The 23,894-nt window shown below is 34.1% G+C and overlaps 1 long non-coding RNA gene and 1 pseudogene across 5 annotated transcripts; both read right to left on the bottom strand.

The window, feature by feature from the left end:
- Nucleotides 1-15,268: 15,268 nt before the first annotated feature.
- LOC106407318 lies at nt 15,269-17,733 on the bottom strand. Of its 5 annotated transcripts, none has more exons than XR_001281709.3 (5): nt 16,885-17,723; nt 16,375-16,795; nt 16,180-16,299; nt 15,694-15,756; nt 15,269-15,584 (listed from the first exon to the last, which is right to left on the bottom strand). It is a non-coding gene; the product is annotated as an uncharacterized LOC106407318 (long non-coding RNA). The 5 variants fall into 5 exon arrangements; XR_002659617.2 differs by lacking the exons at nt 15,269-15,584; nt 15,694-15,756 and adding exons at nt 15,838-15,856; nt 15,943-15,992 and having other exon boundaries at nt 16,885-17,721; XR_001281708.3 differs by lacking the exons at nt 15,269-15,584; nt 15,694-15,756 and adding an exon at nt 15,840-15,992 and having other exon boundaries at nt 16,885-17,517; nt 17,617-17,733.
- A 1,546-nt stretch (nt 17,734-19,279) lies between these two features.
- Nucleotides 19,280-23,522, bottom strand: LOC106409878 (annotated as a pseudogene).
- Nucleotides 23,523-23,894: the final 372 nt, after the last annotated feature.

Genomic DNA, 23,894 nt, shown 5'->3' with positions numbered 1-23,894 from the left:
TAATATATGTTAATATTTCATAACATAATTTTCTACATTCTGTTAATATTTCATAACACAAATTACCTATTACTTAAAATGCAGCGGAAGCATTTTAAACTTAATTAATCATATTTATGTCTCAAACCATATGAGACAATTAACTAAAATATACCAACGGCTCTCTCTATACATCACCGCGTAAACCTTTATAATATCATTGAACTACAATACCAAAAGGTTTGATGCATTCATTATGCATGCACACGTTCACTAATACGGTGACAAAGAGATTCTACATAGTTGTGAAACATCCTTCAGTCACACTTTTAGTGGTGACTTTTCACAACAACAATCTAGTAACCGTCAATACTACCTTCAGAATAAACGACATGGCTGCACACCATTTATTCTTCAGAATCTTTAATGCATGCAACCGTTCAATTTTCAGATTCTGATTATTAATTTTTTTTCCGTGAATTTTTTTTACAAATCATCGTTACACAAGCATGAACCAGTGTGACTTCTCATTACACAAACAGTTATTTCTCATCCTACCTTACGAAAAGAAATAACAACAACAGGACAAACATAATCCAGATTTGTTTGACCATTTCATGCAAATATATTACGAAACCTAAACAGAAAATCAAACCGCATGCATGCAACCGGTTAACCGTAACCTAGAATATATTTCATTCTATCTCACACATGAATCTATTTATGACATTCAAGTTTGTGCTCTTAATGTAAACTGCGAAGAAACATTATTAGTTTCCAGAAACTAAACGCAAGTAACACACTGCCACTACAAGAAAACAGCGGTATTCTGACGGACATTCTGACGGAAAATTAAATCCTCGGAATTTCCTCGGAATATACCGACGGAATTCCGAGGAAACATCAATCCGTCGGAATATTCCGAGGAAATTCTGAGGAACACTTGATATCCTCGATCGATCGATGGGATAATCTCATCGATCGATCACATTGTTACGCTTTGGTCCATCTTAGTGATCGATCGATGCGTTTTTGGACATATATCCATCGATCGATCCGTTTAAAAAAAACATTCGAGATTTTGAAACCCCAAACACTAGTTCCTCGGAATTTCCTCGGAATATTCCGAGGAAATTCCGAGGAACACTTGATATCCTCGATCGATCGATGGGATAATCTCATCGATCGATCACATTGTTACGCTTTGGTCCATCTTAGTGATCGATCGATGTGTTTTTGGACATATATCCATCGATCGATCCATTTAAAAAAAAATTGACGTTTTGAAACCCCAAACACTAGTTCCTCGGAATTTCCTCGGAATATTTCGACGGAATTCCGAGGAAGAAAAGGGTTTCCTCGGAATTCCCTCGGAATATTCTGAGGAAATTCCGAGGAAATATGGTTTTTAAACCGAAAACAACGTTTTGCGGTTTGAATAACACCTATATAACCCTTATTAAGTGTCTTACGTTCATTATGAAGTCAAAAATTTGTTCCTTACCCTATAATAAACACTTTTCCGATTGTATGAACGAAATCCTCACAACATAAGAGAAACACTTATACACTTTAATGAACGGTAAAGGGAATACTTACAATTCATTTTGAAATTTGTTATTTCATGGTTTATGCTCATTTATACAAAGAATCCTCAATGGTATGCATTACAATTGTATAAGAAATGAAATACGGCAAAAAAAATTGATGTTTTGAAACCCCAAACACTAGTTCCTCGGTATTTCCTCGGAATATTCCGAGGAAATTCCGAGGAACAATATAAATTAATAGAAATACATGCACAGGATATTCTTTTTCCTCGAATTAATGAAAATATTCCGAGGAAATTCCGAAGGATATTTAAGTGGCCGTCGGAATTTCCTCGGAATATTTTCATTTAACCAGGCAAACAAGCCGCCAAATATTTCGCGAAAATTGAAATTGAAAATACTGAGGGAATTCCGACGGAAAATATCCGTCAGACCCAAGGTTTATAAACTCGAAACGCATCTTCTTCCCCATTTCTCTCTTCTTCCTCTCCGGCGATCTCTCTCTCCTTCCGGCGATCTCTCTCTCCTTCCGGCGTTCTCCACCATCTCTCGTGACGATCTCTCCGGCGAATCCTTTCCATTCCCTTACAAATCATGTAAGGACCCTATCCCACTCTCTTAGGTCCTATTTGTTAGGTTTTTAAGTAGATTTGATGATTTTAGAAGGTTTTTGATAGATTTTTGTTAGGGTGATTGGGTAGGATTGTGATTTGTTGTGTAATAGGTTTAGAATTGTGATTTGGTTGTGTTAAATTGATTTATAACTTTTTTTATAAATTGTTCATTATTTTTGTATTTACAAAACATTTTTTCTATATAAATTCGATTTTACAAAACGGTTTTTGTATATAAATTCGATTTTTGGATTTATAAAAGATGATTTCATATTTATAAAAATTTTATATTTATTAAAACTAATTTGTATTTATAAAACATTTTTTTGATTTATAAACACTATTTTTTTATTTTTGTATTTATAAAAACTATTTTTAAATATACAAACTGTTCTTTGTATATAAATTCGATTTTTGGATTTATAAAAGATGATTTCATATTTTAAAATTAATTTTGTATTTATAAAATATTTTTTTTTGATTTATAAACACTATTTTATTATTTTTTGTATTTATAAAAACTATTTTGTATTTATAAAAAGATGATTTCATATCTATAAAAATATTTATATTTATAAAACTAATTTTGTATTTATAAAACATTTTTTGATTTATAAACACTATTTTATTATTTTTTTTATTTATAAAAACTATTTTGTATTTATAAAAAGATGATTTCATATTTATTAAAACTAAATTTGTATTTATAAAACATTTTTTTATTTATAAAAACTATTTTATTATTTTTTGTATTTTAAATATGTTTTCTATTTCAATTTTAATTTTATAATTTCGAATTTTAATTTAAAAAAATAAATTTATAATTTTTTTTTTAATTTTGGAAATATTCCGAGGAAGTTTATCCCTCGAAATATTCGGACGACATCTTCCTCGGAATATTCCGAGGAATTTCCGACGAACTTGTGGTCCTCGGAAATTCCGAGGAAATAGGGTTTCCTCGGAATTCCGTCGGAAATTTCCGAGGGATTTCCGAGGAAAGATGAATTTCCGAGGAGTTATTTCCGATGACTTTTTTCGTCGGTATGTAGTCAGAATAGCGTTATTCCGACGACATACCGACGATTTTTTCCCTCAGTATGCCGCTGTTTTCTTGTAGTGTGCGCGCATATACATGATATGAACACACGCTTGATAGCAACACACGTTTACATTTACATGGATCATGAACACTCTTTAAAATGGATTAAACCATATATGTTCATGAATACATGAGAACTAATTACAGTGAATTAAATAAATCTAGAATGGCTCTGATACCAAATGTAAGTTTAACTTTTATGATTTCTATAATGAAATCTATCCCAAGTCATGATCTAGATTTAGATTAATTCAACCATAATATTTTCTAGAGAAGAAGAAAGAAACACTAACCTTCAATCCATGCTTAATGAAGATAAACTGAAATCAGTTCACCAATTGATTTTCTCCTCTTTTTGGCCCTTAATCCTTTATGACTCTCTTTGACGGACAAAGGAATCTAAAACCTCTTTATCACTTTGTTCCTTTACGGTGGCTACGTCTCTTACGTAGCTTATATTATGACACACTCATAACTCTTTTTCATATAAGAAAAGTCACTTTTCTCTCTTAATTAGTAACCACCACCAAACATGACTATATATATATGGGTGTTGTTGTGCCTTTCCATTAGTCACACCTTTTCCTTTATACTCTTACAAGCATACACTCTATTTTAATATGTGATTAATATATTCAAGCACAACTATAACACATATGTATATAACCATTATATAAGAACCCATTTATAATTAAACAAGGCAAGGGAGGAGGGTTATCAATACACCCATATTCTAATTCTTTTATCGAAACCGATCCATCACGGTATCGTCTTTTATATTAGAATCTTAAACATCAATATGAACTTGAACTTTATATTAAACCAATAGATACATAGGTCATATAGAATATAAAATATTCTTACATATATAAGACTGAGAAAAACAAAGAGCTATCGATGTGGATATGAAAAGGTCAAAGTCAAGATCGAAGAGTTGTTTTAGAACTCACACTCTCACAAGAATTGAGAATGGTAGCAAATAAGAGATATTTCTATATCTTATAAAGAAATAAACTAATGTGAGTACAATACAAGGTAATATAGAACTTATAAAATGTTCAAGAAGAGGATATATATGAATGCTCTTGAAGAGTGCATAAATATCACTACATACAAAAAAGTGATTTGAAAATCTTCGATGTATGTTGTTGATTCAAACATGAGATTCAAACATGAGATTCATTCTCATAAGTCTCAAAGTAAGAAGGATCTATGAAAGAATACATAACCTGAATAGGGTATATTGTTAATTTAAACATGAGATTCATTCGAGATTGATAAACCTGTAGTAGTATCATCTCGAGGGGAAGAGTTAAAGAATCTCACATTTTATATTAAGTGAAACATCTAGAAAATTATGTTTTACTAAGCTGAGATGTGATAATGAAATCATGAGATGCGATGAAGTAATTGCACAATGATTATCACAAAGACCTATAATTAATTATAAAGAAAGATATCATCATGTGGTGGAAGCATCAACTTTCAAGTTTCTTTAGTCTGACAAGAATTGAAAGCCATTGGAAGATGACAATTATGTGAAAGATCCAAAAGGATGTAAATTGTAAGAAGCAGTAAACCCCATAAGGACTTGGGCTGCGAGAAACAATAAGTGCTAGTTCTCGAGAACACTACTGGACAAAGTATGCACAAAGTAGTACGATTTATGCGAATAACATTTATTATTGTATTTGCTTGTAGCAATATTCGTCCGAATTATGCACGGGCCGAGATTCGCACTATTCAGATCTGATAATATGAATTGCGAAAATATCTAATTCGCAGATGCACGAATTTTTCACAAATTCTTATATGTAGAAAGCTCAAATTTTGCACACATATCTTGAGCATATAAAGGAAATAATTCTTGTTCATGAGTACCATAATATTGAGAAATTTACTGATCTCCTTCATGATTGAAATATATGATTTTGTATGACAAGAAGGATAGTCATACTTGTAATTTTACGAGAAGCAAAAGAATAACTCGTATGTATACGTATACATAATGTGAATGTATAGAAAATTGTCTATAAAAGGAAATTTGTGCATGGATTCCAAATAGACCAAGATATGACATTTTGTGTGAAAGAAAGGCTATGGACTACAAGCCTAATGGTCTAAGAGATTATCTGAAAATCAAACGAGTTTATTCATTGAGAATATGTTTATATCCATTCCTAAAATGATGATATATATGATGATAATACATCTCCCAATGATGCTTCCAGGGGAGAATATGATGATGCGTGTGGTTGTACTCTTTTTCCTTATCATTGGTTTTGTCCCACTGGGTTTTCCATGTCAAGGTTTTAACGAGACAACAAATAACACACTAATGATAGACACCTAAATAGGAATGTCATCAATCTTCCAGAGTATTTTTCGAGATTTAAGAAGCAGGTCATTCTTGAGACAGAATCGAAGGTCAAACGTTTTCCAGTCAAAGGAGACCTTATATATGGAATAAAAATATGAAATTTGTTTCCAGAGAAAGATATATGAGTCTATTTTCATCTCCAATTTGAATCAAGTCATTCTCCATTATAGAACTCGAGATATGGCTGTTTTCATGGGACATGTACAAGCTGTCTCAGAATACCTAATTTCGTATGATATTCAAGATATCGCTCGATATTTCCATCTTAACTGAGCCAGATCGATGCCTAAAGTTAGACATAGATGTTAGCTTCGATTTCCAAATGGTTTGAAGTCATTTTGTCCTACGGTCATCAAGATATTTAAGTTTCGGTGAAGAATGTCAAATCTGCCAAGAGAAGTGAACCGGTCCAAGCCCAAAACTAAGAAGTTAATTTCTCACATTGGATTGTGTCTTATCAGATATCTCAAGTTATGTTCTCATCAGGGGGAGTAGATGCGCATTGCACTCTTTTTCCCTTAAAACATACATGAACTTTCAAAAATTTCAAATAACATATTTAATGTTTATTTTCTTGGCCAAATCATACCTTAGTCGCCACATCAGCTACCACATAATCTAATTTTGCTGACTTTGATTATATGTTAGCTAATTTTGCTGACGATGATACCATGTATACATTTTTTTGAAAAAACAAAATAGTTGTTTTATAAAAATATTTTTTTTAAATATAAAGTTTTATAAAAAAAATTTATTTAATGAAATTAACAAAAATTAATTAATTAATTAAGTGTTAGTCTTATATAAGAACTTTATATTTGTAAATTTTCCGATCATATCACAATACCGTCCTTACAAGAGTTATTTATATGTTATAATGATTCAAATGCAATGATATTATCACAATCATGTTAGTCTCGATTAATTATGGTTGTGTTTATTTAAAAGAATTATGATATGTTAATCTAAATTCTTTAAATGTAAATAACATACTCATGATCAATCAAGAGTAACACACTGCGACATTAGTACTGAATTTGAATCATTACAATACATATATACCTTTTATAAGGACGGTATTATGATATGATCAAAATATTTACGAATATTTTTCTTATGTAAGATTAAATTTTAATTATTTAATTAATTTATGTTAATTTACTAAATAATAAAAAGTTATTTTCTAAGCACATTTTGTATTTTCTAAGCAAATTTAATAATAAATTTTATTTATTTAATTAATTTATGTTAAAAAAAAATTTTTATAAAACAATTTTTTTTGTATTTTCAAAAACAAATGCACGTGGTATTCTCGTCAGCAAAAATAGTTGACTTAGCATCCATGTCAGTATAATTAGATGATAAGACAGCTGATTTGGCGACTAAGGGTATGATTTGGTCAAAAATAAACATTAGGTATGTTATTTAATTTTTTTGAAAGTTCAGGTATGTTTTAAAACGACCATATAAGTCGGGTATGAATTGAATATAACACGATATACTGTGTATGAAATAGCTGTCTTCGCATGATATGCAAAGAAGTTATTTTGGTATAGAGATTTGAGAGATTCTATAGTGAGGACTCTAGGATAAACCCGCCCTACGGGCGGGCAAATAAATAAATTAATAGTATACAACTTTTAAAATATTTAATTTATTTTTTAACTAAAAGTAGCATTAATTTATCGAAGCAGATTGAAACCCAAGGATAATGGAAAGAAAGTTTTATGTTTTATTTACATAGTTTAGCATTTGTATTTGTTTTCGTTTGTCTTGTGTTGCTGTAACGCATTTTTTAGCTGAATAGTTGATGTAATTTATTCAGTTATTAAAATTTTATGGGCATTTAGTGTGTCTCTTTGGAATGATGATTTTTATTTCTTCTTTTCAATTATTAATTGATGGCATTTATTTTAAGGTTTCAATATCTATACTATTAAAACATAAGTTATTACTTAATTCACGTGTGATTTTTTTAATTTGGACCACTCTTAGAAAGTTGTTTAAATTATTTTTTGTATAAATATTTCTGTTATTTGAATATTCTATAACAAACAAATCAAATAGATATTCCTATGTTTTGTCTTAAATTGTATCTGAATAAAAATATTTTCATATCCTTTTCACAATATAAAATATTTTTTCATTTTTCATTAAAATAAAGCTTTTAAATATTTAATCAATTTCAAATTTGTTTAAAATAAATGTATATTTCATTTTTCACTTAAACAAAAATTAATTTTTTTAGTTAATTTCATGTTTATTTGAAAATGAAATATACATTTCATTTTAACTAAAACAAACTTTTAAAATATCTAATTAATTTTGTAATTATAACTAATCTCATGTACAACATTTTACTAAATTTACGATGCTAATTTAATATAATAACTAGATTTTGACCCGCGCTTTCAAAGCGCGGGTTTATTATTTTTTTTTTTTCAATTGACAAATATTTAGTAAATGTCATATTTCATATATTTGTGTTTTATTTTATAAAAGACTTAAACTTTTTATCTTTCTTTATCGTGTTTCATTTTAAATGATTATTTATGTTTAAAAAATTAAACTTTATTTTTTTTAATGAATTAAGTTGGTATAACTCTGATGAATTAATTTTATTATGTGGTTAATATATTTAATAAATATAATTATATACTTTTAATAAAGATTTATACTTTTCAATGAAAAAATCAATTTTTTTTTATGAATGCTTAAATTATATTAAGAAAAGAAAAAAAATTAATTAAGAATGGTTGAAAAAAAAAATTATTTGAACTTGGACTCAATGGCCCAAAGAAAAAAAAATGTGAGAATTGGATCTGATTTCTTAATCGGTCCAAATGGCCCAAGAGAGATCTGATGTGGATAGTGGGCTGGATCCGAAAATAATGGCCCAATATAGATATGTTATTAATATTACTTGATTGCCCTTAATGAAACATGCAATGTTAATAAAGAAAAGGCAGACTAAGGTAAAAAAGACAATAGGATCCTGCTTTAATAGTATAGATTTTCAATTAAATTTTTGATCCTTAATCAATAAAATTTTTCTATTTAGAATTTTATATCACATGATTTAATATATGCTATCACTGAAAATCCAAAACATATAAATTAAGTTACTGCATGTGAACTATAAAATTGTTGTGTTTTAAAATGTTATATTAAACAATTTATAATATGTTAAATATTATAGTTAACCATGCAAAATATATAATTATGTCTACAAACATTACAAGAAAACATAATCTTAACGAGTGCGGTTTTCCTCGTGAGTTCGTCGTAAAAGAGGCTTTACGACGAATTAGCGAGGAACCATGTTTGCTCGTTACTCATCTGTCGTAACACATATTTCCTCGCTAATTCGTCGTAACGTAGCGAGGAATATATTTCGTCGTAAAGACGAAGTAGATCATTTCGTCGTAAAGACCACGTCAACATTCCACGTAAGGAGGTCGCTATATTTCCTCGTAAATACCTCGAAACAAGTTCCTCGTAAACTACACGTAAATACCTTGAAAGTGTTTCCTCGTAAACTACTCGTTTATCTTTCTTCGTTATTTCCTCGTAAATGTTTTCTCGTAAAATACTCGTTTAGCTTTCCTCGTTATTTCCTCGTAAATGTTTTCTCGTAAAATACTCGTTTATAATTTGTCGTCATTTCCTCGTAACGTTTCCACGTAAATAGGTCGTACCTTAACTACGAATTTACTTCGTTATTATTATTTTACAGAATTTAAAAATATAATTAAAAAATAATTAAAATTATTTAATTTATTCATAAAATTAAAATTTAAAATAAAAATAAATCAATATGAAAATATTTTATATATAAATAAGTTTTGAATTTATAATACAACAACCGGAAAAAAAAAAACTTAAGGGTCGTTCATCGCCTGGTAGAATTCATCACTCCTCCGCGTAACATCCGCCTCGTTATGTACGTCGGATGACTCGCCTCGAATGGGATGTTGTTGTCGCATGTTCCTCAACATGGACTCCCATTCCGGATTTGTGGCCGCTATAACGTCCAAGAAGCCCTCGACTCCACCCATACGAGATTTTGTCGTGGCCAACTCGTTACGCAGCTGAGCGGACTCTCTACGCAGCTCAGTGACTTCATCATCCCGTCGCTGACCATAAGACGATGTCGCTCTCGGAACATCGTTGACGGAACCAATCCCCAACGTCCGTCCCTTTTTTTTGGGACAACCTTAAAAACAAAAAATAAATATTGTTAGTAAAAATTTAAAGTTATATTAAATGAATAATAAAAAACTAAAATTTTTGAAAATTTACCTCCTCGTAAGTCTTATCCACTTCAAGTATGGATAAGGTGACGGGTAATCCGTCGGTAGACTGCTGGGTCAGCTGAGTTTGGCGGTCTTCAACCCGAGCAACCACGTCGTTGTAGATTTGCTCGGACTTGCCATCTACAAATACGCCCGCCTTGTTCTTGTGGGTCCTCTCGTAAAGTTCCATAAGAGACGGGAGATGTCCCGTCTCTTTGGCCTAAAAAACATTTAAGAAAGTTAGAATAAAAATATATATATTAAAAAATTTATTTAATAAAATATTTAATTACCATTTCCAAACGAACACCGGCGTGGGATTTTTGGCCCGTAGTGTGAAGCATCGGCCCGTTTCCGTGCTCATCGACCGTGTTACGGGAGTTAGAGCAAGCCTGAGCGATTCTAATGGAATCAGGAAGGCGCCAATAACGGATGAGGCCATCCCACACATCCGTGGTTAGCTCAGCGGGTTTGCCACGCTCATACCCCTTCATGATCCAGTCACCCTTCCAGTTGGAGACCGTGTCCAACAAGCGAACTTTCGCCTTCGCGTTAAACTTCTTCCTCACCCTCTCAGTGATCCCCAAGGCCCAATTATATTTTTGCTGTTGGAAAAAATAAATTAACAATTAGTTTTTTAGAAAGTATATATATAAATCTTGAAAAAATTAAAGTACATATAATTAATTAATAGAAACTTACAGCGTAAATTTTGAACCACGTCTTTCTGACGTAGTGAGGCGTCTTACTCCAGTTCGGATGTGCCATGGAGAAGTAACCTTTGATCGTGTCGGTTACGTCCGATGCAAGACATCCGTCAACCCCCCACCTGGAAAATACAAATTTAAAATATAAATTATTTTTTAATGTTATAAAAGAATTTTAAACGAATTAAAAAAAAAAATAATGCAACATACCACAAAGTTCCGTCCGGTCAGTCGGGGTCGATGACTGGTAAACCTTCTCTGCCTGGCAGACGGAGAATGTCCTCTACAGTGTACTGCGAGTAAGGAGCACTCGGAGGCACCATCAAATTGGGATGAATATCGGCGGCCATCGGAGGTGCCATCGGAGGAGGCACATGAGGAGGCATCGTCGGATGAGACATCGGGGAAGGCACATGAGGAGCCGATGGTGCACTAGAAGAAGTAGACCCAGAGACTCTCTGAGTGTACTGAGTCTCGGGGACAGTCTCCTGACCCGAAGAACCGGGGGCTGAAGAAGAGGCCGGGTTTAAACGACTACCCGGCTCACCGAAGATCTCTCTGTAATGGGCAGTAAGTCTTGCTTTTCGAACCTGAGAAAAAAATTAAATTTTTAAAATTAACATCAACAGTATATTTTCCAACATTATCCACCTAATGAACACTAAATAACATAAAATCCGTAAACCTATCTAAATTCCCTATACTAACCACCTAATCTATCCTAAACTAACCAAATTAGAGAGGAATTAGAGAGACTTACCATTGCTACGAAATGGAGAGGAGGTGGAGAGGAAGTAGAGAGGAAAGAAAGAGTGAGCGCTCGGGGGTATATATAAGATTACATATCGTCGCAAATTCGTCGTAAGTTTACGACGAAATAGCGAGCAGTTACAAAGGCCCGTGTTTTTCAATACGAAAAAATTACGAGGAATCGCAAAGGCCCGTGTTTTTATATACGAGGTATTAACGACGATTTAGCTTACGTGGAATTAACGAGCCTTGCTTTCCTATAAATATACCCACAACTCTCATTCTCAAACCACACACAAACTCCCAAATCACACCCTATCTGAAATCACATTCCTCAATAAAATCCTATTCAAATTATAAATATTTGAAAAAAATAGGAAAAGGATAAGATATTAGAATTCATGTGGGCGAGACTTACGTATTATAATTGCTGGAAGTCTTGCCACATGTTAATCTGGTATTTTTATCCTTTTCCTTTTTTTCTAGTTTTTACACTACGAGGTATTTACGACAATTTCTGCTTACGTGGAATTAATGAGTGTTATGTTTAAATCCTTTTACGTGGTATTTACGACGATTTCATCCAACGTGGTCTTTACGACGATTTCTGCTTACGTGGAATTAACGAGTATTTTGTTTAAATCCTTTTACGTGGTGTTTACGACGATTTCTGCCTACGTGGAATTAACGAGTATTATGTTTAAATCCCTAAAATCCGAAACCTCCAAACCCCAAACCCCAAACCCCAAACCCTAAACCCCAAACCCCAAACCCCAAACCCCAAACTCCAAACCTGAAACCCCAAACCCCAAACCTCAAACCCCGAAACCTCTAAACCCCAAACCCCAAACCCCATTTTCCAAACCCCAAACTCCATAATCCTTATTTTCATATATTCCAAACTCCATCTTTATTTTTAAATTTCGTACTCGTGATTATGCGGATCAATGAGAAGTATGGAAGGAAGCTAACTTGGTCTGCTTGTGAAGCTAAGATGAAACCCCAAACCCCAAACCTCAAACCCCGAAACCTCTAAACCCCAAACCCCATATTCCAAACCCCAAACTCCATATTCCTTATTTTCATATATTCCAAACTCCATCTTTATTTTTAAATTTCGTCGTTATTTCCTCGTTGGCTTACGAGGTATTTACGACGATTTCTGCCTACGTGGAATTTACGACGATTTCTTATACGTGGTCTTTACGACGATTTCTGCCTACGTGGAATTTACGACGATTTCTTATACGTGGTCTTTACGACGATTTGTGCTTACGTGGAATTAACGAGCATGCATTCTTTATTTTAATATTTCCTCGTTGGCTTACGTGGAATTAACGAGTGTTATGTTTAAATTCCTAGAATCCGAAACCCCAAACCCCAAACCCCATATTCCTTATTTTCTACTTCATATATTCCAAACCCCATCTTTATTTATATTCCAAACCACAATTCCCACATTTGCTTATTCATAAAACAAACTCCCACATTACCTTATTCATAAAACAAACCCCACATTATCTTATTCATAAAACAAACTCCCTCATCTTATTCATAAAACAAATACATCAATCGAATACATCGACATTCTCGTCATCACTAGAAACATCATCATTTTCATTAAACTCGTCTTCAACAGCTTCGTCTGTGGCATCATCGGTAAGATCTTCGTACTCGTGATTATGCGGATCAATGAGAAGGATGTCATCAATTTCTTGTTCAGGTTCCTCGACTTCATTTATCTGTTCTTCTTGCAATGGTGGTTCTTCTCCACTGATGATTCGTCCTCGAGGTGTAACTTTGACCACTGCTAACCAATTTATACCTGAAGGCAACCCAAGACTATAAACCAGTTTCTGAAGGCAACCCAAGACTATAAACCAGTTTCTGAAACTCATAATAAGAATCAGCACACACATTGTCTTCCGGCAAATACTCTTTAAACAAGTCCGCCCATTCGTTCATGCAACTTTCAGGTAGATTGTGATCAGTTTTAATATTCATCTTTCTAGCAGCTAACGACAATTTAGAGAGACCTTCTCTACAACCACTGTAAAGTGGTTGATTCGCCGCGTTTAACATTTCGTAAAACTTTTTTGCATCTATATTAGGTTCTTCATCTTCATCATGAGCTACGAATGCATCAGCTACCATATCATGAACCCTATCATAATCTACCATCTCCTCCTGATGGTAACTATGTTCATTATGCAAATGATGATCAACCGGTTCTTTTTCCTGAAAATTGCTATTACTACTACTAGCTTCATTCTGATCATAATTAAAACCTTCTCCATGTTGAAACCAGATATAGTAATTTGGCGTGAAACCTCTATTTATTAAATGCTTCCAAAAATTTTCACGGTTTGCCAGTTTCTAATTGTTGCATTTCCGACAAGGACAGAACATCTTACCACTTTCTTGGGCGAGCGGTGTTGAATCTGCTTGATGCATAAATGTCTCCAGACCCGCAAGGTATTCTTTCGTCACTCTCCCGTTAGCATCTCTATGCATATACATCCACTTCCGCAACTCGTAAATAGTCCCGGAGCCAGCCATTTTTTTTCTGTCACGTTTTTTGTTGTTGGTGTGTTTAAAATGATGTTCAAACATCCATATTTATAGGAATTTTGAATCTGGTAGTTGTAATTTTCCTATGAATTTACGACGAAAATTAATTAGGTGGCAAAAAAAAACGTGTAACACCTACAAAGTTGGTGGATTCAAAATTTCCTCGCTAAATACACGTAAACTATTTCCTCGTAAATAACACGCAAAGTTTACGTCGTATTTACGAGGAAATAGTTTTTCCTCGTAAAATACTCGTTAAATTACATCCACTTTACGACGAAACACTTTTGTCGTTATGTTACGAGGAAATAACGATGATTTTACTTTTCCACGTAAGTTCCTCGTAAAATCGACGTAAATTTACGAGGATTGTTTTTCCTCGTTAAATTTCTTCGCTAAGCATGTGTTTTCTTGTAGTGAAAAATGAAAATAATCACCCGTATGGTTGTGCGGATCGAGATCTAGTGTATATTTTAATTTCGTAGTATTGGTGGTATTATGTGTTTTAGGATTTTAACTCGTATTTTTTTAATTTTTATTTGGGTCAATTCTAGTTTGGGTTTCATCAGGAGTTTAGTTATTCACGTGGTTATAACTGCAATATACAATGTTTCACTACGTTTACCACGTTAATTCCATATGTAATTCCATGCTCATTTATTTTTAAAAATAGAGTTTTAATATATAATGGTGGTCATATAATACATGACAGTTTAAGTTATGACAGTGTCTTTATTCACAGATTAGTTTTATAACTTTATTACTTAAATCATGTGATCATTGTTGAAACATCATTATGTTCTTAGCGTGTTTGTGTAGATGTTTCTTTAGTTTCCATCTCAACTTATATGTTCTTTTTCATTGGTGTCGCATGAATTGTGGACGCCGTGTGATTGATGATTATCGTCTTTCATCTCCCCTTATCAACATGCATTGTGGACACTATTTTAATTTCAAAGTTCTTCATGGTCTGGGTATAAAGATTTTATGCTTAGTTGATATGTATATGTTATATGTGCATCGTGTCCTAGAAACGTGAAGAAATTTGACATATTCTTTGCCATGTTTGTGCAAGGCATATTGTGGAACACTTGCTACTTACTCCAGATTCCAAACTTCTCCTTAAAGAAGTCTTGAAGATTCAAGGTCTCTCTACCTTTATCATTTTTTGTGGTCATAATTTATGAATAATAAATAAATATGTGTAGAATATAAGCAAACATCCAAACAGGTATGTATTTTTTAGAGGATCATGAGATTGATAGGATTGGTTCCATGAAATCTGTTTGGGTGAAAAAAATGTTCAGTTAAATGAATGTGATAGAAATCTAAAATATAAATAGTTATGATTGTTTCCAAAAATTTATAGTCGGTTACAAACTGTTTTTTTTAATATACGCAAGTTCAATAATATCTACACAACAAAGAGATCTGATATACGGGATTAAAAAAAGTATGCAGGATTCATTTTTGTTTCAAGTCAACTCCTTTATTATTATAGATTACTGAAACCGTTTGATTACACAGCCTTGGTTCATCCCTCTGGCTATCACAACACGTTTCCACTGGTTCCAGCCGTTTGAATTTTTGAGTTTCTTTTTAATTTTTTCCAGCTTAGCCACTTCAGCCCTACAGGCGGCTACAGATGTGAAGCATGAGAAGTCATTAGTTACAGATCAAGCACAACAAAATCTCATTTTAGAATCAACAAACTTTGGATGCATTAGCACCATTTCTTGTGTGTTTACCTGCAGTATATCGTCCAACTCTTTTCTCATTTATTTCAGCTTATACAGCTTAGCCCTATACTCCTGAAGCATGAGAAGACATTACAGGTCAACCATGATAACTATATCAAACAAACTCAGATGCGTAACACCATTTTTTTACTTGCCTTTCTGAAAAACTTGACTTTAGCCAACGATTGTAACATGAGAAGGAAAAATCAGATGGAGAGACAGACAAAAGAAACAAAATACAATTGTATCCTTGATTACCGGTTGAGCTGCTTTACTTAACTGATTTGAATAAATGATCAAAGCATTATCTGAAAGAAATACAATACACGCACATATCGATTATAAAACAGCTGAAAAACAACTGCTCCAATCATTAAAACAAACCAAATGATCCAAAATAAAAATAAAAATAAAAGATGATGAATAGATGAACAAAAGAAGCAGGAGTGTTGTTAAAAAAAAGAAAGAAATGTTAATCAAACGTAAAGTTTATACCTTGTATGAGAACCTCCTCCCATCATACGCTGTTCCTCAAACAATCAAAACAACCTTGTTGGAAAGGATAATAACATAACAACTTCCGTTTATTTGCTCTGGTGTAAAGGCTTGCCTTGTCTGCAAGTTTCAATTTCACATATATGAATGATATAACATTATTGCAGACAAAAGATGAAATAAGGAAGTCAAAACCTCAAATAAGAGTTCAATGACACGTTTGATATGAGCACCAAGAAGACCTTTTCTTATGCTGTTGATAAACTGAAGCCGCTCGGTGTCATGGAGAGGTTGACAAGAGGTGCCGCCGTGCCGGTGCCTGATAGATAAACCAACTCCGACCACCAATGTCCTCCCTCCTCTGCCTCCAAGTGATTTCCTTGGGCCGCCTTTAATGGCTATGGACATTTTCGTCATATCTTCAACAGGAGCACAACTCTTATGCGTTTTACCCATCATCCCTCTGTTTTCTTCTCTCCCTCACTCGCTGATAAGCTTCCTCTTAAATAAGAAGCCGACCCTAAAAAAACAGAGGCGGTTCTGCTCTTATACGGTGGAAGTTTGCAATAGATTCCAAAGAGCTCATAACCATCACTTCCCTCACCACATGTTCCACCTGAGAGCAAAAAACAAAGATGATTTATTCTTATTTGAACTCCCATCTGCTATGATCAGAAACCGAATGCTGAGATTAATCTGTCTCACCAGGCTTGGTTTTGACTCTATCCAGATTAGAGTTGGAGTTACAAGGCACCGAGCTCGTAGTAGTAGTCTCACCGGAGACGTTTCCATTTTGCTGCTGCGCATTAGCAACCACCGAGAAGCAATCTGCTCGATCCAAGAGGGCTGGAATTTCCCCTAAGAGCAAAGCAGCGGTGGAGAGATACCCAAACCGTCGGCCTCCACTTGAGAAGACGACGATGAATCAGTGAAATAGAGAAGCTCCACTGCTTGCGTAGGCGGAAGCTCAATCAATGAAACCACCGGCCTTATTGGGAGTAAGCGTTGTTAGTAGCCGAGTTGTAAGTTGCCAAAAATCGTCGCCGCCGCCGAGATGAAGCGATTCAAGCCTTGTTGCTTCCCGGAAGGTCCAACGCCGCGGGATCTCTGGTCACATCCATCAAAGTTAACAACTCCAAACAACAACACCGGGAACTTGGAAATTGGAATCTCAGAGAAATTCTCGAATGAGAGAGAGAAAGAAAATTTGAATGCTATTGGAGGTTTGATGATGAATCTCAAGAGCTGAGGCCTAACTTTTATAGTTGGAGATCCACCGATTGGAAGGAGGGTAAGAATCATTGATCCTGGTTGTAGCGAGTCAAATAGTTAATGACACTGGATCAAATTCAATGAACCAGTAACGCATATTAAGAGACGAATGCGATAACGAAGCGACACCAAAGAAACCGACATAGATGCAAATAACACTAATACCCGAGGATATCGGAACCTCCATTGATAGAACCCTAGAAAGAATGGCGGAAAGACATCTTGATGCTGAAGACGTGCCAATCTCCTTTATGTTTAGGCCCAATTATAAATCATTTTTTCGCCTGAGCCCATATTATACGTAAGCGAAAGCGTTTTTCAACGGTTTGAAAGGTTGTCGTATTGAAGAAGGGGACACGTCTAGTCACCTCCTTGAACTATCGGTTTCTATAAAAGATATATATAGATTTTTGTGTAAATTTTCTTTTACCTTAAGTTGGACGTAACTATGATTATGTTGTCTACACCAAATTTTAATTATATAACTAAAAATGACCAGATTCTGAGTATGTTAGCCTTTTAATCTTGAATTGTAAACTTTTATAGTGTTTTCAGTTTTATAACACTATAAACACACATAAATCAATTGGATGCAATCAAAAGCCAGAAAAATATTTCAATAAAATTAAAATTGTTAGATAATTGATAATTCTTTTCTTTTCAATTGTGATGATTTTTTTAAGAGACAAAAAGAAAAGATAAAATTCGTATTTTAACATTTTAAAAAGCTTAAAATGGTTATAGATTATGAAATTATATAATATATTAATAAAAAGAACATGTTAAAAGGAAAAAAATATACATTGAGCTATTTTGGTATTTAAAACACCTCTTGAAATTTAAAATAACTGCCACAAAATTACATTAAATGTAGTAAATAATAATCTTGAAACAAACGAATGAAAAAATATAATGGAAACATATTATGGGATGAGGACCAAATAATTATTTAATAAGAAAAAAGAGAGAAAAACAATGCAGACATTAGCCATCTACTCGTGCATTTCGTGTGTTATATTAGTCTATGGGATTGAAAACGATGCGGACATTATTTACTCGATTCTTTATGTGTTATATTAGTCTATGGGATACATTGAAAACTATGCAGACATTAGCCATCCACTCGTATTTTTTGTGTTTCCACTTCCAAACCTTTTTTTTAATGTTTTGGTTTTTTTTTTTCTGGTTCGTTTTTTCATTTTGTATGTGTTCTTTTTTCTGGTTCTTTTTTTTTGTAGTTCGTTTTTTCATTTTGTATATGTGCATAGATTTGGAAATGTATGCGGGTGAGCGATGGTCTGAGGATAAATTTGGTGATCTTGCGTCTGTTTGTTGAGTGGAGAAGTGCCTGAGACCAGAGTGTGTGTCGTCCGATGCAAGGGGTTTTTCCAGAAACTTGTTTTGCAAGAAATCCTGAGGGTAGAGGAAGTGCTTTGGTTTTGCTATTGCATCGATTCTTGTGTGAAGAGGACATGTATGGTCTCAGGCGTCTCTTTGCTTCCCTTGATGGTTGAAGGTCTTCATAGATTGTTTATTTACATTTATGTTTAATCAGTGTGCATATATGCATAATTTTTGTTAATGCATAAACTAAACCACAAAGGCTATACTTTTGTTGATCTTTAGCGTCTACTATTTTCAAACCAATTTTAATGTTTTATAACATGTAAATTCTGATTAGGTATTTATTTGGAGTAAAATATCAATTTACATATAAACACAAACGTATAGAAACTTATTCAGACCTAAATTGATTGACTACTGAATCCTTCCACGGTTGTGTACCATATTGTATTCTTGAGATGTTTTCCTCATGTTTAGAGTCATATTGGTATCTATAACGTTATTTCAGTCAAGAATCAAGCAACAACAATTCAAAGTTAACTAAAGAAATAGACTGTTATTCAGTAACTTATACATTGATGATAGGACAAAAGAGGCTTCAAGAGAAAAGAGCAGAGTAAAAGAGTATGTTCCAAGTATCAGGTAGACCAGGAAGACACCAGTGGCTATCATTACCAGGATGGTTCCCACTGTAAGAAGAAGGATGAGCATCTTTACGGAGCTGAGATAGACCGGTTATGTCGAGCCAATAGACTGGGTTCTTCAATCTCCTCACCACTTTGTTTAAAATCACCCAAGCCATAGGTGACCTTCCTCAATACTTCCTCCCGTAGAATGGCTGTGTGTGACTCTTACATGACTTCATTGGCTCTCCCCAATCCCTTCCACTGCCAACAAAAGATCGTCTAGAGAATATTAGAGAATGGTAGAACCATAATCACCTACACAATAACATACATTATCAAAATAATAGTCATGGCCTGTTTTGAGCACAACAGGATAAAACATTTGTCTCCATCCCTAAATTTTAAAGTGCTATTATACATAGATCACATGGTCTTTAAATTATCAATTTCTTGCATTAAGATTAACATTAAAATGTTTATGATTCCCTAATAGCTATGCTATGCCTAGAAAATGCTTAGCAAGTAACATCAACTACCCATTGAAACGGGTTTCTTTGTTTGTTTACTTACTCGTAATGAACAGGAGAAACGACATTGAAAAAAACATTGGTCTTAGATGGATTGACAAATGCATTAACCTATCGAGCCTAAGTGGTCATCCCTTTGTAATAAGCGACTAGTCTGTTCATGTCTTTGTATAATCTGTTCCCATCTTCCATGTAGTCCCACCTGGGCCACACAAACACACGTAGACGTCATCAAATGAGTCAAAACTCAAAAAGGAAGCAAACAAAAGCCAAAGAAAACGTACGGCTGGATGTGGTCAATATGGGTCCACCAATGCCAACCGTTGAAAATCAAGACGTCAATGCCTCTCCACATTTTTCCTTGCTTAACTACCTCAATGTTTCCGTTGTAGAAGACGCTCTGGTATGGATTCCCTTCCACGGCGGAGATGACATAACCCACCAGATCAAATATTCCAGGCTCTGCAACAGGGAGGAGTTTGATCAAATGTTCTGGTATGGCTACGCTTTCCATTTTCCTTTTTTCTGTATATCACTCTCTCATGCCGTGAACCACAAAACATATCACTCAACCTGAACAACATTAAAAAGCTGAACTAAAACACATCGAAAGATCACTGCTTCTCTACACAGCTACAGTCAAAAACATTGGATAAAACAGCAAACTTTACAATTTAAAACGAAATTTGTCTCCTAAAGAAAGCTATTAAGTAAACAGAATAAGATTCAACTTTCATGGCCAATCCTTTCCATCAACTTCATCTACCAAAAACATAGACAAAATCAGAATCAAACTTCATGGCAAATCCTTACCATGGTCTTTTTCCAGCCTATATAAACTATATATAACTCATCATCTTCAAATCACAAACCTACAAAAATAGAAATAATATTCATCAATTGTTTCAACTAAGAGCAAAATTCAGATCTAATAAAACTCAAACAAAACCCAGATTTGTCTATTCGGCAGTGGTAATACTCCGTACAGCCTCTCCTTTCTTCCTCCACACTCCTCTCTGCTCCTCCACACCGTATCGATCCTCTGGTTCGTCTTCACCCTTTGATTGTTCAAACTTCACCAAAATCAAAGCCACACAGAAGAGATGATGAGAAAGTAAATAATTTGTAGATCTAAAAAGGAGGAGGAGATTCGTTACCATTAATTGATAGAGATGGTAGTGGAGATGGAGAGACATGAGAAGAGATCTCCGGATGGTGGAGAGACATGGAGCAGGTATCCCAAGGAATAGAAGAACAGACATGGAGAGAGAGAGAGAGACGGAGAAGAGTAGAGATGTAATAGCCGGAGAGAAGTAGATCTGTCACGAAGTAGGAAATGAGGCATCACAGTGCTTAATAACTTCACGTAGGAGAGAGGCAGAGGAGGAGAGGAGGCGTTACAGTTACGATCTGTAACTTAAATGAAACGCTAGTTTTTGGGATGGTGGGACACGTGTCGTGCTCACAGAGCTCGATTTATCTATGTGGAATCTCAGGTGTCTTAAGGAGAAGAGAAAAACTGTTCTTTATAATAATATATAGATAAGATTACTTTTAAATATAACTACAAATAATAATAAAACAGTAATTACAAATGGTGTTAAAAGAAAAGAAAAAACTACAACTGGCTGAAGAATGGGTCAAAAAATACCAGGATGTGGAAATACTCATGTCCATGTTTAGTGACGCAACATGAACCGACCCTTTTTAATAATCATTGCAACTTAAATTTTAAACAAAATAAATTGCTGTTACGTAATGTCGACTACAGTTAGGATTGTGTTCTCAGTGCGGTTCGCTCTATGAATCCCATCACTGTGATTGACTTTTGTCATATTTTTCTATTTTACGTGATTAGAGAATTCACAACAGTAGAATCTAGATTGTCATGGAACCCCCTTGCTACCGAATTTTTTTTTGGTAACAACGTTAAGATGCTACCGAATTTATTATTAACCAAAACGTTTTTATTTGCTATTAAACTTTTTAATCAGTACCAAAAGATAAAACTACACTGGTATGAGTTCGAGCAGATATGCAATCGCGGTTTCCACTTAAATCAGGAAGGCTACTGGTAAGATATCTCGGACTCCCTCTTCTAATGAACCGCTTCTGGGAAAAGAGAACCTTAATTGAAAAAAAAAAAAAAGGCATCATCAACATACGCATTCCAATAATGGCAACAATTGCAAACGCTTTGAGAAATAGGCGAAGACGTGGGCATTGTGCATATCATCTTCATGTTATCAAGGATTCACTTGCATAGCAGATTTCAAAGACTATTATGGGACACTCAGATAGATCACTCTGGAAACATAATGATGAGAGACCATTTCAATTCCAAGATCATGTGGAACCATCTCCGAGTGATTAGTCCCAGGGTTGAATGGTGTGAAGTGATCTGGTTCAAACAGTCGACCTCCGAAATAATGGTTAAATGGTATCCTACAGCAAAACCAGATTGTGTTTTCTACAATGGTATCCTTGCGTGGCTAGCGATTCAAGATCAACTCATCACTGGCGACATAATGGTTAAATGGTATCCTACAGCAAAACCAGATTGTGTTTTCTACAATGGATTTATGGAAACAAAGAATTACCTATTCTTTGAATGTGGGTATTGTAGGAATGCAAAAATCATGATTGAAAATTACGAAATAAAAATCTAAAAAAACGATAATATAAAATATGAAAACGTTTAAGAAATTGTTAAGGAAAAGACGAAAACGTGGAGTCGAGATTTGATCTCTTTCCTTAACTCAATAAATCATCCGTAATATAAGACGATTTGGATGCGATTTTTGAATCCCAAGATACAACCACGATGAGACTGTTTCGCTGCACCCGAAACAGAATCTACGAACTATAACTACTACTAATATTCTCGAGACTTACTTAAGAGACGACTACGATTTTTGCTGGAACTACTTTCTAATTGCTTTGAAGCGTGAGAAATAATGAAGAGGGTAGGCATGTATTTATATGGGAATGATGCTTGGTCGACAAGCCAAAGATATAACATAAAGGAAAGAATATTCTAGGACTTATTCTAGGAATTATTCACGTTTATCGCACAAGAGACGATCAGAAATATTCCAATAATTATCTGGAAGTTTCTTTGTAATTATCTTGACACAATCTAAAACGTTTAGATTTATTTCGATAATTTAGACTCAATCCGTTAGGATTTATCGAGGAAATTATGCAAAAAACTTGGTATGAATTTGCTCCAAAAAGAACATTTTATGGTGGGCTAAACCCCACATTCACCGAGATTCAAGACCTAAGCCCAGTTCGGCCCGGCGGCGGCGGTGGCGCGCATGTGTGGTTTGTATAATGGCCCCTCTCGCTCTTTCTCCATAGTGTTCCCACAAGCTATTGAACCTTGATAAGGGAATGCCATATTTTTGCTACAAAAATTTTCTTCTCATAAGCAATATGGGACTTTTTACTCTTCCATTTCATTTAAGTGAAAGGCTTTTCATTTAGAGCCCAAAAGACATTTCCACATTTCTCTTCACATTATTTAAAAAAATTACACAGCCCAATAGGCTTATAATTTTGGGTTCCAACAATTCCCCACATGAATAAAAATTACTCTAAAGAATGCAGACACGATAAGATTATGCAGGATCGACAGACTCTACTGACTAGACTAAACAATAGACTAGACAAACAGACTTTTCGAGAGTATAAGCGAAAACTGACTGCATCTGAGGTAGTAGCGTAATCCAGCCTTGAACCACTCATTGTTAGTACCTATCGGATCTACATTTTAGGAGGTGGACTTGATGTCTTGAACCACCCAAAGTTTTGCAAAAACCGAGACAACATATATAACACAACTTCGTCTTCTCGTAAAGTTAAGTTCTCTATTGTGTTCGTTTTGGCCGTGAATTTAGAGAGTATACCATTAACTTCATCCTCCTAGAAACGGTCATGTTAT

The sequence above is a fragment of the Brassica napus genome, chromosome C7, assembly GCF_020379485.1.
Source record: "Brassica napus cultivar Da-Ae chromosome C7, Da-Ae, whole genome shotgun sequence".
Classification (NCBI taxonomy): Eukaryota; Viridiplantae; Streptophyta; class Magnoliopsida; order Brassicales; family Brassicaceae; genus Brassica; species Brassica napus.
Note: the sequence above shows the minus strand (reverse complement) of the source record. Positions and strands in the feature narration are given on the sequence as shown.